The sequence below is a fragment of the Gallinula chloropus genome (genome assembly GCF_964237585.1).
Source record: "Gallinula chloropus genome assembly, chromosome: 3".
NCBI classification, from domain to species: domain Eukaryota; kingdom Metazoa; phylum Chordata; class Aves; order Gruiformes; family Rallidae; genus Gallinula; species Gallinula chloropus.
This window is the reverse complement of record NC_140087.1, coordinates 36,988,481-37,002,856: the sequence shown is the minus strand read 5'-3', so window position 1 is coordinate 37,002,856 and position 14,376 is coordinate 36,988,481.

Here is a 14,376-nt window from a genome sequence, read left to right as displayed (position 1 = left end):
ATGGACCCTTGAAAATACTTGCACTTACAGGTTGATCTAACTGTCTTCTCACATTTTTTTTTTGCTTTCTTTCTGCACTTTTTCAAAATCAAGTATATCATCTTAAATTGCATTAAGTATGTAGTTTACTATTTAATTGCTAGCTAGTTCACTTTTAAAGACTTTTAAATACAAATACATCATAAAAGGAAAATACCCCAATCCCCAAAAACCCCAGAGAAGTGACTAGATCTATACAGCATTTTGTCAGCCAAGTTATAGTATTATCCATAATGGCAGTAATCTTAAACTTACAGTCAGCATGATTTCACCAAAGGCAAATCCTACCTGACCAACCTAGTGGCTTTCTATGATGCGGTGACACAGGAAAAGCACTGGATGTAATCTACCTGGACTACTGTAAAGCCTTTGATACAGTCCCCCACAACATCTTTCTCTCTAAACTGGGGAAATATGGATTTGATGAGTGGCCTTTTTGGTGGATAAGGAATTGATTGGATGATCAGATCCAGAGAGTAGTCGTCAATGGCTCAATGTCCAGATGGGGATCTATGTCAAGTGCTGTCCCTCAGGGGTCCATACTGGGACTGGTATTATTTAATACCTTCGTCAAAGACATTGATATTGAAGTTGAATGCACACTCAGCAAGTTTGCAGATGACACCAAGCTGAGTGGTGCAGCTGACATGTGAGAAGGATGGGATGTAAGGATGTCCGGATGTCAGAGAAACCTGAGGAAGTTGGAGAAGCAGGCCCACGTAAACCTCATGAGGTTCAATGAGACCAAGTGCAAGGTCCTGCACCTGGATCAGGGCAATCCTTGTCATCAATCCAGGCTGGGAGATGATATGATAGAGAGCAGCCCTTCAGGGAAGGACTTGGGGGTGGATGAGAAGCTCAACATGAGCAGAGAGTACACTCTTGCAGCCCAGAAGGCCAACTGTATCCTGGGCTGAATCAAAAGGAGCATGGCCAGCAGGTCGAGGGAGGTGATTCTCCCCCTCTACTCCACTCTTGTCAGACCACACCTGGAATATTGTGTCCAGTTCTGGAGTCTCCAACATAAGAAGGACATGGAAATACTGGAATGGGTCCAGAGGAGGACCACAAAGATGATTAGGGAGCTGGAGCATCTCTCCTGTGAAGACAGGCTGAGAGAGTTGGAGTTGTTCAGCCTGGAGAAGAGAAGGCTCCGGGGAGATCTTATAGTAGCCTTCCGGTACCTGAAGAGGGCCTACAGGGAAGTGGGAGAGGGACTTTTTAGAAGAGCATGTAGTGATAGAATGAGGGGGAGTGGTTTTAAATTGGAAGGGGGTATATTTAGATTGGATATTAAGAAGAAATTCTTCACTATGAGGGTGGTCAGGCACTGGAACAGTTTGCTCGGGGAAGTGGTGGATGCCCCCCTCCCTGGAGGTGTTCAAGGCCAGATTGCATGGGGCCTCTAGTCTAGTGAGAGATGTCCTTGCCCATGGCAGAAGGGTTGGAACTTGTTGATCTTTAAGGTCGCTTCTAGCCCTCACTGCTCTATGATTCTATAAAACTTTGTCTGTGCTATACCTGCAAATTCTTAGTAGTAGGTCTCTGTTGAAGAGTTTTCCATTTACTAGTCAGTAGCATACTCATACAATTGTATAATAATCAACATTGTCTTCAACCTTATTCAAAGGCAGATTACAACAGATTCACTTTAGATTCTGCTTTGGGTTTTAGCAGAAATGAATTTAAAAGGGTTGTGATTAAAGGCCATGCTCAGCATTGCATTCAAGAGACATCAAAAGGCTTTGCAAAGGAAGAGACAAATGATTGAGGATTACCTTGACTAGAGGGCTCAGCTACATTGAAACAAATTAAAATTGGCCTAAAACTTGGCACTTTGTCTGTGTGGCCCTGGGAAGAAAAAGAAAACCACTGTTCCTTCTTGGTGCCTGTCTGGTTCTGACTTTTTAACTTCCACGAATGAGTCTGTGGGAATGACCCTTAAAGCAAAAGTCTGTGATGACAGCATCTGAGGCAGAAAGGGCAATCTGGTGCCCGTGGTGCTTGCCAGGGATTGCTCCATACTCTTGATGTGCTGGCGAGGCCATTTTTCGTTGGTCTAATGTGGAGATGGCACACTTGGTGAATGTAAAATATGCCCAAATTTGGTGTCTCACCTATTAATTCTGTAATGTGCTTTAAAGCCTATTCTCAACTGATTGACTTTTTAACAATCACTAAGCAACTGCTCAATGCTAAGAGCTCAGTTCTGCCTCTTAAGAGCCCACATTAACAACCTGTCCCTGGAAATCTTGGGGACCCTTCCCTCTCCTGCTAGATGATGGACTGAATTGCTCAGAAGTAGAAGGAACAGGACTGTGACCTTTGTCACCATGTGTCTGGATATTCACAAGACATGAGAGATATAAACAGTGTTCTGTAGAGGGTCTTCTGTGCAGTGCTGGGGAAAGAAGAAAATGCTTAAAGAAACTTTTGTAAGCTTGGACTAGGAGGGTGTAATTGCTGGTTTGTAGCTCAGGATTGTTTCTGTACTTTCCATGTGGAAAAAAGTTTGCAGGATACTGAAGAGAAAGAACCCTTGAAGTGGGAACTAGGTGAGCATTAACAGCATCTCACTTGCTATCCAGATTTATCTGAGATAAATTTTATAGATTGATTCAGGTCTTTTGATTCAAAACATCTGGGAAAAGCTGTTATATGAATGATGGGCAATGGCAGTGTTCTTTCTTTTTCTGCAAGTACCTGTGGTTTAAAAAGGTAGTTCTATTTTGGTTTGATTTGTTCTGGAGACTTGTAGGTGCCAGAATGAAGGATTCATCTACTCCTGACTTCAGTACCTAAACTCCAGGAAGTAATCAAAAGTCCAGACATACCAATTTCCTACCTGTGTGCTACAAAGGGAATGAGCATATTCACTTATTTAGCTTGATCTTGTAAACTGACATATTGGCATAGATTGGGTGCTGATTGCAACTTCCTGCTTTCATGCTGGAAGCCCAGTGTTCTCCTAAAAGCAGGAATTTCAATTCCTTGTCTGTAGGTAACTACTTCATCTCCTAGTAATCTCTAGTACTGGGACAACTGCTTCTGGGCATATGCAGAGGTTTGGAAGATATTCTGCTCTGCACCTAGAGCTGCATTTTCTAGGTGTTACTAAGCAAGATTTAGAGGGATATTAGGAAAATGCAAGCTCGGCCGTTGGTTGCAGTCAAACTGGTTCCACCTTTGGAGAGCAGGTGTGTACGTTGTGGAAATGTAAAATAAAAAAAAGGAATTAGTGAGGTTTTCTTTAGCATGGTGGATTTACTTACGAACTTTTAGTATTGCATGTACATGCTTTGCTGCTAATGAAATTGTGTTTAGTCCTAAATTCATTTGTAGTTCACCTCTCTAGGAAGGACTTCCCCTCTCATTCAGAAGGCTCTACAGTTCAGTGAATTTGTGTTGATGCTTCATTGCTGTCTAGCATAAACTGCGAATGTGAGAAATAATTTTTTTTTTTTTGGTTTAAATTCCATTAAGCTCCTTGGCTTAAAAATCCTTACTCTTAAAATCAGAAGTTATGCATGGAAATATACTGTACTATAAAACTGCTTAAATCCATATGGGCATCCACAAAGGTGGCAAGAGGAAGATGCAGTCATTGAAGTGTGGAGGAAGGAGACTATTCAGCTGAAATCATTCTTCCAAATTTGTTGCGTTAGAACTCCAATGAATACTGCTGCACAATCAAATGCTTTGCAGACATCATTTGCTCAAAACGCCACTTCCCCATTTAAGGCTGGTTGTTGAATGCTTTGTATATCTAGAATTTTCTTTTTCCTATTTTGAGAATAGTGTTATGGTGTTCAAACTCTTTGCTTTTATCACTGTTGTTATATCTGGAGTCCAAACGACTGTAATTGAAGATCCTTTTCTGATACCACCCAATAACTATAGAAAAAACCAAAGTGTTTTGATTGCATACTTAGACTGAGCAGAAGGTAATGCTTCAATATTAGGCTTTGCTGAGACAAGAGACTCCCTTTTTTCTTCATCTATAAAATCCCATTTTGAATCTGTTTTTAAAGCTGCTCTTTGGGACTTTGCAGCCTATTGCCTTTTCACAAATCTACAGCAAGCTGTACAAGTCTGAAGAGGAATAAGTGAAATGTTTGTGGAAGAGCTACTAGAGATCTTTTAGAAGGTTAGTAAAGGTAGTCACGATAAGCTTGAGGAGAACAATGAACATAAGAAAGAAAATTGTTTTAATGTCTTTGAGTGGAGTTGTTGATCTGTAATACACTGCTGACTACTACATGGTGCTTTGACAAATACAGTATAGTTGTTGGTTCTTCTTTCTATGAAGTTTCAGTGTGAAGCAAAAAGTGTTTCTTCCATGAAGAATGTTAACCTTGTATCTCTGCATTTGTCTCAATATCCTTCCGTACTGCTGACTTTATTTATGATATCCCTTATATTTGACAGCACTAAAGTTACCGTTTAAATGTGCAGACACCAATGTGGAAAACCATCCATACTATGGAGGAGCATTTAGGTCCACTGATTCTAGTGGTCTATGCTTGAAGTTATGCTGAGCTGAATGCTCTTGAATGAGGTTTCATGTTTGTGAGTTAAAAACATAACTTTCCAATGCAGGTGGCAGAATTAATAAGAGATACTTCAGGCATTGCTCTCTAATTCTCAAGCACCAATGTGGAATAAAGGTCAAGTTATGTTGTGAGCAAAGATGTGTAGGTCTTGAAAACAATGTATACCACTTTGTGTCATTGAAACAGCAAAGCAGGTTAATATATGTACTTAATTAAAAAAAAGCAACGCAAGAAAATGTGTAGATCTAAATTGTGTGGAAATTCTCTGGAGCCACAGTTCATACAAAAAAATAAATTGATTTAACTGCTAATTTTGCTAACCCAATGCAACCTCAAAAGAATGACCTTCATCCACACCAAATGTCAAAAGATTCTGTGTGGAAGCAAAGAAAAAGAAAGGAGAGCATTTATTCTCTACTTCTCACCAGAAGGCAACATCTGGTCACTTTCTTGGATAAAAAAACCTCAGTACCTGTAGCCAAGAGCCTTGATGATAATGTACATCACTGCACATCTCCCCATATCCTCCTCTCTTGTAGTTTTTATTGCTTAGCATGATGTCATATGGTGTGGAATATCCCTTTGGTCAGGTTGGGTCAGCTGTTCTGGCTAGTGTCCTCTCCCAGCCTCTTGTTCGCGCACAGCCTACTGGCCTTTGAAGGCATGTGTTGAGTTGGAGACACAACCTTGAATGCTGAGTGAGCACTGTGCAGCAGTAACCAAAACATTGGTCCTTATCAACACTGTTCTATGCACAGGTGCAAAGCACAGCACTACATGGGCTACTATAAGGAATGTTAATGCCATCCTAGCTGGACTGACTACAGAAATAGAAAGAAATGAACATAAAAAGAGACAGCTTTGTGTGGGTGGTTGCATTTTATTTTTTTTTAATTATTAAAACATCCATCTAGTGCTCTGGTGCCATGAACTCGCCAAAATTATACTTCATTCGTGCTTGAATAATGTTGATTTAGCAGATACACTTGTTACTAAAATTATTTCATGTCACTTACTAACCAAGTTTACTTCATATGTGGGATGTTCTAAGTTATCTTAATGGGTTTATAGCTTCATCCTAGTCTGCAGATAAAATAGAGTGCTTTGGACAGCAGAGTGGAAAAAAAAAAATTAGTGAATCTCATAGCCATTTGGTTCCTGGGAGAGGTGTCTGATTTTGAGCTTACTCTTTGCAGACACTAACATGTGTGCACTTACAACTGCTGTTGGAAAACAGAAAGCTGTCATTGCTGCGGGACTTCCAGGTCTGTCACCCTGGAACAATAAATCTCTTCTCATACAGCTGCTATGATGAGCTATTTCTTTTGCACTCAGAGGGTCAGGTGTGGTGGTTGTTGTACCAGGTGCAGATAAATCATGTAATGCTGTGCTGAAACGGTGCTGGGAACGGGAGGGGAAAGTTCAGGAGAGACTCTGTTGACAGATAAGAAGTTTTGTTGTTTTGCTGCTGTTGTTGCACAGCTTTAGGGTGAACAGGGAAGTCAGTAGAAGTCTGTGTAGCTATTTGAAGCTCCTAATTCAGCATTCAGCAATTGCTATAGCCATATGCTTGTCAAGTCCTTGCAGATACCCAGGCAGATCATTCTCCCTGGTATATAAGACAGGGGTATAGAGTTGTATGGCATTATTCCTAGTAGCAGAATTTCTCAAGGATTTAGCTAAAGGCATGCTTTTGACAAATATAACACTGAAGGTTGTCTTTCATATGACCAGCTGATGTCTCTCAGTTAACATTGCTCATCAGAGCCTACAAATTTGCCAAGCTAGAGAATTTTCATCTTTAAATTCTAGACCATATCTTCAGCCAAGGTTAGCTGACACCTCATCCAAGCTGTATGATACCCTCTGAGAAACCTAGCCCTTGATCTACTCTGTATCTCTGCTTATTTGGTGTTGGCATATTTTATGAGCCTGCCTTGGAAATGGAAAGCTTGACTGTTTTATTGAACTCTTGCTAACAATTGGTGCTGTATTAAAAATTACCCTTGCCAGGGATCAGAAATATTTTACTGCTGCAAGAAAGCTTATGAGCAATAAGGTGAATGTGGACATTTTGTCAACAGTGCTAGGATGTTTAGGCTTTCTTTATTATACTTTTTTTTCTGTTGTCTAGAGTATAGTGCACTCTGTGGCTTTCAAGGGACACTGTTTTATGCAGTATTTTCTCTTCCCAAAGGATTCCCCAAACCTTTTATATTGAACAGTAGCTTTTGCTACAGAAAAGTACCTGAGGCCCTTCTTCAGACTGTGAGATAGGTAATCTTTGGACTGAGTAGTGGCTGTGGGTCAAAAAGCTGGATAAGGAGTGTCAGATGACAAAGTTAACTGAGAGCTATTTCTGGACAGAAAGAGCTATTTATTTCTCAGGTGCCCATTACAGGGAATGGCAAGGAACTGGAGCTCAGTTTCAAGTATAAGATTGTTAAAATTATGTCATTTTGTATGTAATGATGAATTTGATCCTTAGTTGCTCCTATAAACAATCTCAAGTGACACAGAATTGGACTTAATATGTTCTTACAGAACTCACTGTTCTGTATTTCCAGCTTTTTAAAGTTCTATCCCTCTTCCTTTTTGTACACTTCCTTTGTCCCTCCTTCAGACTTCTGCACATAACTCCACCGCCAGATGCTTTTACATCTACTTATCATTTAACCAGATAGACCTCTCCTTATCACTTAGTTATTTGGGTTACGACACTATTGAATGATTTTCTTTTCCTATCTTTCTTTCTTTCTTTCTTTCTTTTTCTCCATTATACCATTAGTAAATTGTTCAGAAAGTTGGGGAAGATGTTTCCCCTCATGATTGTAAGGGAATCTGGGATTAAATGTTTATAGCCAATCTACCACAGCCTGTGAATCCATTAAGACAGACCTGCATGAAAGGTCAGGAAGAGTAACCTTTTTCAGCTTTAACACTCCTTAATCTCATTAGCTACCTCAAAAAAGTTGTACTTTCTCTTCTGGTGGAGGTAGCAGTATTATAATATCTGTCTATAAATAGGTCTTAAATCAGCTGCAGGTGGATAAAGCATTGTCCCTGAGGACACAAAAGCTTCATGCAATTTCTGGAACATGCATTTTGACCAGTTTCCTAGAATTGGGAGGAGTGGAGAGAGGGACACTAATGAGGCTCAGCTTACCAGCTGGTGATCCAAATATCTAGTGTCTGACATCTTCGCAAATTGTTCCCTCGGGCACCATCTTCATGTGGTATCATCTTCATTGAACAATGAACAGTACTTCACAATATAATGCATCTTTCCAGAAAACTCGGAACATTCTGTAAACACAGGGCTACTCGGGTGAAACTACTTAAGTTAAAGTGCTGTTATTTACTCGTTCTTAGGCTAGGTTTTCAATCTCCTCTTGGAACATCTAGTTTCTTAACATCTTTCATGTGCACACTTTGCTTTTTTCTTTCTTGGGTTTAGGGTCCTTCTACAGAATTGCAGTCTAATCAAAATAAGAGGATTGCATTCTAGTGGGATAAGATACTAAGCTTACCTTCTGGTGGTCAAAATCTGAGGCCATATTTAAGTTAAGACTCCACATACAAGAAGCTTTTTCAGTGACGCTGTAGCAGTGGTCAGGTTTTTGGGGGTTTGGTGGCTGTTTTTCTATATTTATTTGTTGGGTTTTTTTGTTTCTGGTTACTTTTGTTTGTTTGTTTTTTCCCCAAAGAGCACTTACCATGGTAGAAGGATTTTCAGTGTAAGAGACTCTGGTCTAACAGAAAGTCTCAACTTTTCTCTTGGAGAAAAGGATGAAGTATTTCATGTTGGGTCTGCCACACCACTTACAGAAAAAAATGTTCACTGTCACGTGTGAGTTCCAAACAATGCTATAATTAATACAAATTAAAGGCTGGTATGTCACACTGGTGGCAAATATTCATGTGCCACTAGTTCAAAATACAATCTTCTATTTTTATTTTTTTATTTTTATCAGCTAGTGATTTGGATTATTTAGGTAGGCTTTTGGACAACTGTATTATTTAGAATATCTGAGTTTATCACACAACGCATTTTCTGTTTGCTTTTTTAATCTCTTCCCTAGGGAGATTACTGTTTGTGGAGGGTTGCCTTTGAAGGTTCTGTTTTGATTATTTTATTATAGCAGTGCTATTCCAGTCTTCCCTGTATCTGGACAATCTGCACCTGTTTTAATTGCTGAATGTTACATAGGTGTGGATGTAGTTCTTTATTCAGAACTTCATTGCCTCTCCCTTGGCGAGCTGTTTCATGAGCATTTGACATTTCTTTTGTGCAGCTGTGAATTACTACATCTTTTATGTAAATGCAAGTTTAGGAGTGTGATTCCATTCAATGTCATATTGGAAGAAATGGCTTAGGAGCTCTGTCTTTTGAACTAGCTTACAACTCTGCCCTAGTTCTTCGAGGGGCTGTTCCCATCTAAAATGTTATTTCCATTGAATTTGTGAATTGACATGTACTGCCTGTTACCAGGTTCTGAAGAGGATTAATGAGGTTCTAGTGATACTTGCATTCCGGGGCTTATTTGGAGCTGGTGTTGGTCATGTTTCTGTTTGCCCTAAAGTTTCTGATAAGATCACAGCCAGAAATAGAAGGAATGGAAAAAGAAACATGTTTGTGTGACCAAGAGTAAAAATATCCCTCTGAATAAACTTAGCACCAGTAATTGTGAAAGTGTATTTCTATATCAAATGAATGAGTAATAAAGTATAATGAAGACCAGGTGTTTCTGTCTTCATCACTACAGTGCATTTTAAAGTATTTTATCATAAAAGCCCCACTGTTTGACTAAGAGTAACAACTGCGTTTTACAGCGTGGCTTGTGGAGTTCTTGTACAGAAAGTGTCACTCAGCATCCTTCTGCTATTTGAAGTGTAGGGCCGTGTATAACAGGATTTTGGATTCGCAGCTTAGTCATGTGAAAGACTTTAAAAATATGGTTTTAATATTGAAAGAATAGACTGGTCATGAGTTTCAGATGTGTTTATATCCTTGGCTTCACTGCCTGAAACTTCAATTACTTTTAAAAGAATCAAATATATGGGATATTTAAAGCTCTCAATTTAGATATCTTAGGGGAAAAAAAAGCATATCTGTGGAAGAAGGGAGAAAAAAAAAGTAGTATTGGATTGGGAAGAGCTGATGGAGGACAGTAAAGCTTCATTTAGATTTGTTCTGACTTTATGAAATGTAGATTTTAGGAATGTATGGTATATTTTCTTTGCTGTATCAAAAGAAGTAAGAGCCTGACCTGTATATTTAAGCAGTATGGTGCCATTAGCAAAATGCAGAGGATTTTCAGTTGTTATTAATTTTATACAGCTTTCCCATCAAGTGTGCATGTTGAAATCTCTTTAATTAGAGATCACAAATAGTCAAAAACTAATAGCTATTTTATGTCAAATTCTCAGCTACCCTTCATTATCTTTACCCCTTGTATGCCAGTAATGAAAATGAACCACTTCTATACAATGTAAACATTATTTTCTGCCTGCTGTCATGCCTTGCCTCACATCTATACATGGCATGATTTTTAGTCAATATTTGTTTATTAAAGCCTATGAGATCATATAGGTTTCTTTTTTAAAAATGAGGCAGAAAACAGTTTTCAAAAGTAAACCTATTTTTTCACCATCTATATTCTTTCATACAAGGCTTTAAGGGAATTCTCATTTATGCCCGAGGCTTCTGACATTAAACATATGAGCAGTAAGAAACCTACCAAGTGGTCTCTGCAGATAGACAAACGTAAGGCAATGTTAGGGAGAGCCTGTAACAGCAGGAACAGCAAGGGTATACGATCCTATAGTCTTGGTTCTTCATTACTCTGTGATTGGGGCACAGTAGATGTAATCTTTGGCCTTTTTATGACCTCACCCTTGACAGTCAAATTTAGGATTTGGCTGTTGCAGGATAGATTTGTGTAATTTTTAGTTTGGATGATGGACCCCTCCCAAAGGGAAGAACTGCTGGCTGGAAAGTCACTGCAGCCCTGCTTTGTGTGGTACTTGCTCTGTGTTGTAGGATTCTTGCTGAGGTATGGGCACTTTTTTTGCAGGGGTTGTGAGGGGGCAGCTTCATTATCTGGCTCCCTAGTTACTTTGCAATGTCAGATCAGTGCAAATGGGGAGACAGGGTCCTGGCTCTGGCTGAGCTCTGCAGTTACAGGCCTTTGTAATCGAAGAAGCAGCAGGCTCCCCATGTGGTGTCAGTAAAGCAAAAAGCCTGCTTTTCAGGCCAGCTCGATATGTTTGATGTAATAAGCACATTACCACAGATGCTATTACATCCATTCAAGGACAGGGATGCATACAGGACCTGGTTATATCCAGTATGTTACAGTACCAATCAGAGCCAGCTCCCTAGGCCGGACCTCCTGATTTCTGAGCAAGGAGGGGGAAGGAGCAGGGAGCTTCATCTTGTTCCATTAAAACCACCAGATGATGATGAACAGTCTCTCGTGCCAGAGCACAGGAGGCTGTTTTACAACGGGCATACACAAATCACCCACTAAGGTCAGTGATGACAGTGCTTGCCTTCTTAGGGGTTGCATCAGTTTTCACTTGCTCTTTTCATAAACACAGAAGAATCAGATTAGAGCTTGGCTTTTAATAGCTGAAAAATTTTCCTCTGACTTTTCCCTCGTCTCCTACTCTACCCAAATGCTGTCACAAGCCTCACTCTGGGGCTGTCTCTTATTAGAAGAAATGTTGCTGATCCCAAAGGAGAGATTTGGATAGGCAAAATATCCCACTGCAGGAAAATTGTATCTTCAGCTCTAGGTTGTGATGCACAAGTGTCTTTAATGCTTAGCTACAGGAAAAGTAGATTTTGCTGTGACATTTCTACTCAGCATCATGGACAGCTGGAAAATGTTAGGGATGGTAATAGCAGCCTTTTTTTGTTTTGTTTTTAATAACCGGCCTCCCTTGGTCATATGTAAGCTCTTCCATCTTTTTTTTTTTTTTGGAAGACAGAACGTGGTTGCTGTAGGGTAAAGAAGAGGCAATGCTAATACTGACTTCTCACAGCAGTCTGCCCCAGCTGTGCTGTCAAAAAGGTAATGGGTTACTGATTCTAGTGCTGTATCCCAGCCTCAGGATGGGCCATAAACACATAAAACCCTCCAACTTTCTTGGGAACCACAAAAGTCAAAGAGCATGTGCAATTCAAGGATTATGAAGCTGAGGAGGATATCACTGCTGCAGACCCTGGCAGCAGTGGTGTTCTAGCAGAGATGTTGGGACCTCCAGTACCAGCAAGCTGTTTTTGTTACACATCTGACCAGAAAATACAGAGTACATACAAGCAAATGGGGTTCTTGACCCACTTTTCAAATTCTCTGTTGAGTGAGAGGTAATGAAGGTTTTAAAGATGAACTTTCATGCTTGGGATGACTTTCGATTGCTTAAGCACAGACAATGTAAACTAACGCACTCCTTTCGTTCATGTTGAATTACTATGTTTCTACCAGGCTCTTTGGTACTCTTCACTCTGATAGGTGGTCAGCGACTTACATTAAAGCATGAGCCTTTATTTCAGCCTTTGCTTGCTGTGTAAGAGAGATAAGCACCAGAGAAAGCTTTTTGCCTAATTCGGTCTCTTTTCCAAGGATCCTCTTGCATAGGGAGCTAATGCAGGGTACAGGGCTAGAAAAAGGTGGGGGAGTAAGAGATGTGTTGAGGGACAGGCCAACATTGAAATTATTCCAGGTAATGTTCTGACCCATAAGAGGAAGCAGGTTGGGAAGATGAATTTGGTTGTCAGTGGCTCAATGTCTAGATGAAAGATGGTGACAAGCAGTATTCCTCAAGGGTCTGTTCTGGGACTGCTGCTGTTTAATGTCTTCATTAATGATATTGACAGTGGGACTGAGTGCACCCTCAGCAAGTTTGCTGATGACATCAAGCTGGGTGGTGAGGTTAATGTGCCAGAGGGACAGGATGCCAACCAGAGGGACCTGGACAGGCTGGAGAAATATGCCCAAGGGAATCTCATGAGGTTCAACAAAGCCAAGTGCAGGGTCCTGTACCTGGGTTGGGACAATCCCCATTATCCATACAGGTTAAGAGATGATGTGCTGAAAAGCAGCCCTGAGGAAAAGGATTTGGGGGTATTTGTGGATGAAAAGCTGGACATGAGCCACCAATGTGCATCTGCAGCCCAGAAGGCCAACTGCATCCTGGGCTGCTGCAAAACTATGGCCAGCAGATAAAAGAGATGATTCTGCCCCTCTACTTTGCTCTGAGACCTCACCTGGAATACTGTGTCCAGCTTTGGAGCCCTCAACACAAGGACATTGACCTGCTGGAGTGCATCCAGAGGAGGGCCACAAAAAGGATCAAAGGGTTGGAGCACCTCTCCTATGAAGACAGGCTGAGAGAGTTGGGCTTGTTCAGCTTGGAGAAGAGAAGGCTCCGGGGGAACCTTATAGCGGCCTTCCAGTACCTGAAAGGTGCCTATAAAAAAGCTGAGGAAGAACTGTTCATGAGGGCATAGGATGAGGGGTAATGTTTTTAAACTAGAAAAGGGGAGATTTAGATCAGATATTAGGAAAAAATATAGATCAGATATTAGGAAAAAATTCTTCATTATGAGGGTGGTAGATCAATAGAACAGGTTACCCAGAGAGGTAGTGGAGGCCCCAACCCTGGAGATATTCAAGGTCAGGCTTGATGGGGCTCTGGGTGACCTGATCTCATAAAGATGTCACTGCTTACTGCAGGGGGTTAGACTAGATGACCTTTAAAGGCTCCTTCCAACGTAAAAATTCTGTGATTTTGAGCAAAGGTTGGTATTGGCTTAGGAGCCTACAGGCTATTTTTGGGGGAACAGTTCAGAACAGGTATTGCACAAAGAGGACTAAAAGTGACCTTAATTTCCTTACACCCAGAAAGAGGATAGTGAGTGGTGAAGTCTACATTACGTAGAGCGGAAAATGTAAACCTCTGATTAAATTTATGAGAGAAGACAAACAGGCATAGTAACCACACAGTTTATGTTTGGGTATACTGCTTGTACGTAAATTGGGAGCTGAAAAAGTTCATACCAAGGAGAGTTTTCTTTCTTGCTTCCCTCTTTTTTTTTTTTTTTTTTTTTTTTAAATTGCTGGGATCTAAGGAGTTGCTCTAAGAAACATCTAGCCATGCTTTCTCTGGTTTTACTCTCTTCCTGACAGCTTCTGCATTTTTGCAGTGGAATACAAATATCAGACTTCCCCAGTTTAGACCTTTTTCTTCATAAGGACAGACCAACAAAACCAAAAAGTCATCAAGAAGTGACCGCACTAAAGCATCAGGAATAATCTTAATGTTATGTATAATACAACTTTTTAAAGATTTTGAAAACACAGGAAAATAAAGAATATCTTGTGGTGTTGGATTTCCTAGTGTACTTCAGTATGGGTGAGCTTAAAAACCTTCTTTTAAACTAGATAAAAAAGAAACATGTCTGCTGTGAATGAGGGAGATAAGTCTTTGTTAGCAATATTTAGTCCTATTCCCATGAGAATACAGCAATAAGTGCAACAATAGTTTTTTGGAACTAGGTGGTAGACATTGCCTAGTGTGTTGACGTGCAGCATAATTGATGTGTGGTTTCTATAGTTAGGAAGAATCCTTGAATGTAGGTCCCTGGATTTTGAAACAATGAAGGGAAGGAGTCCCAACAGAACTTGCAGGGTGACACTCTAGGGTATAGTTTCTGGACCAATTTGAATGAAAGGTGTGGTATTTCTGTGTTTAGTTCAGAATGAGGAGCTGCTCT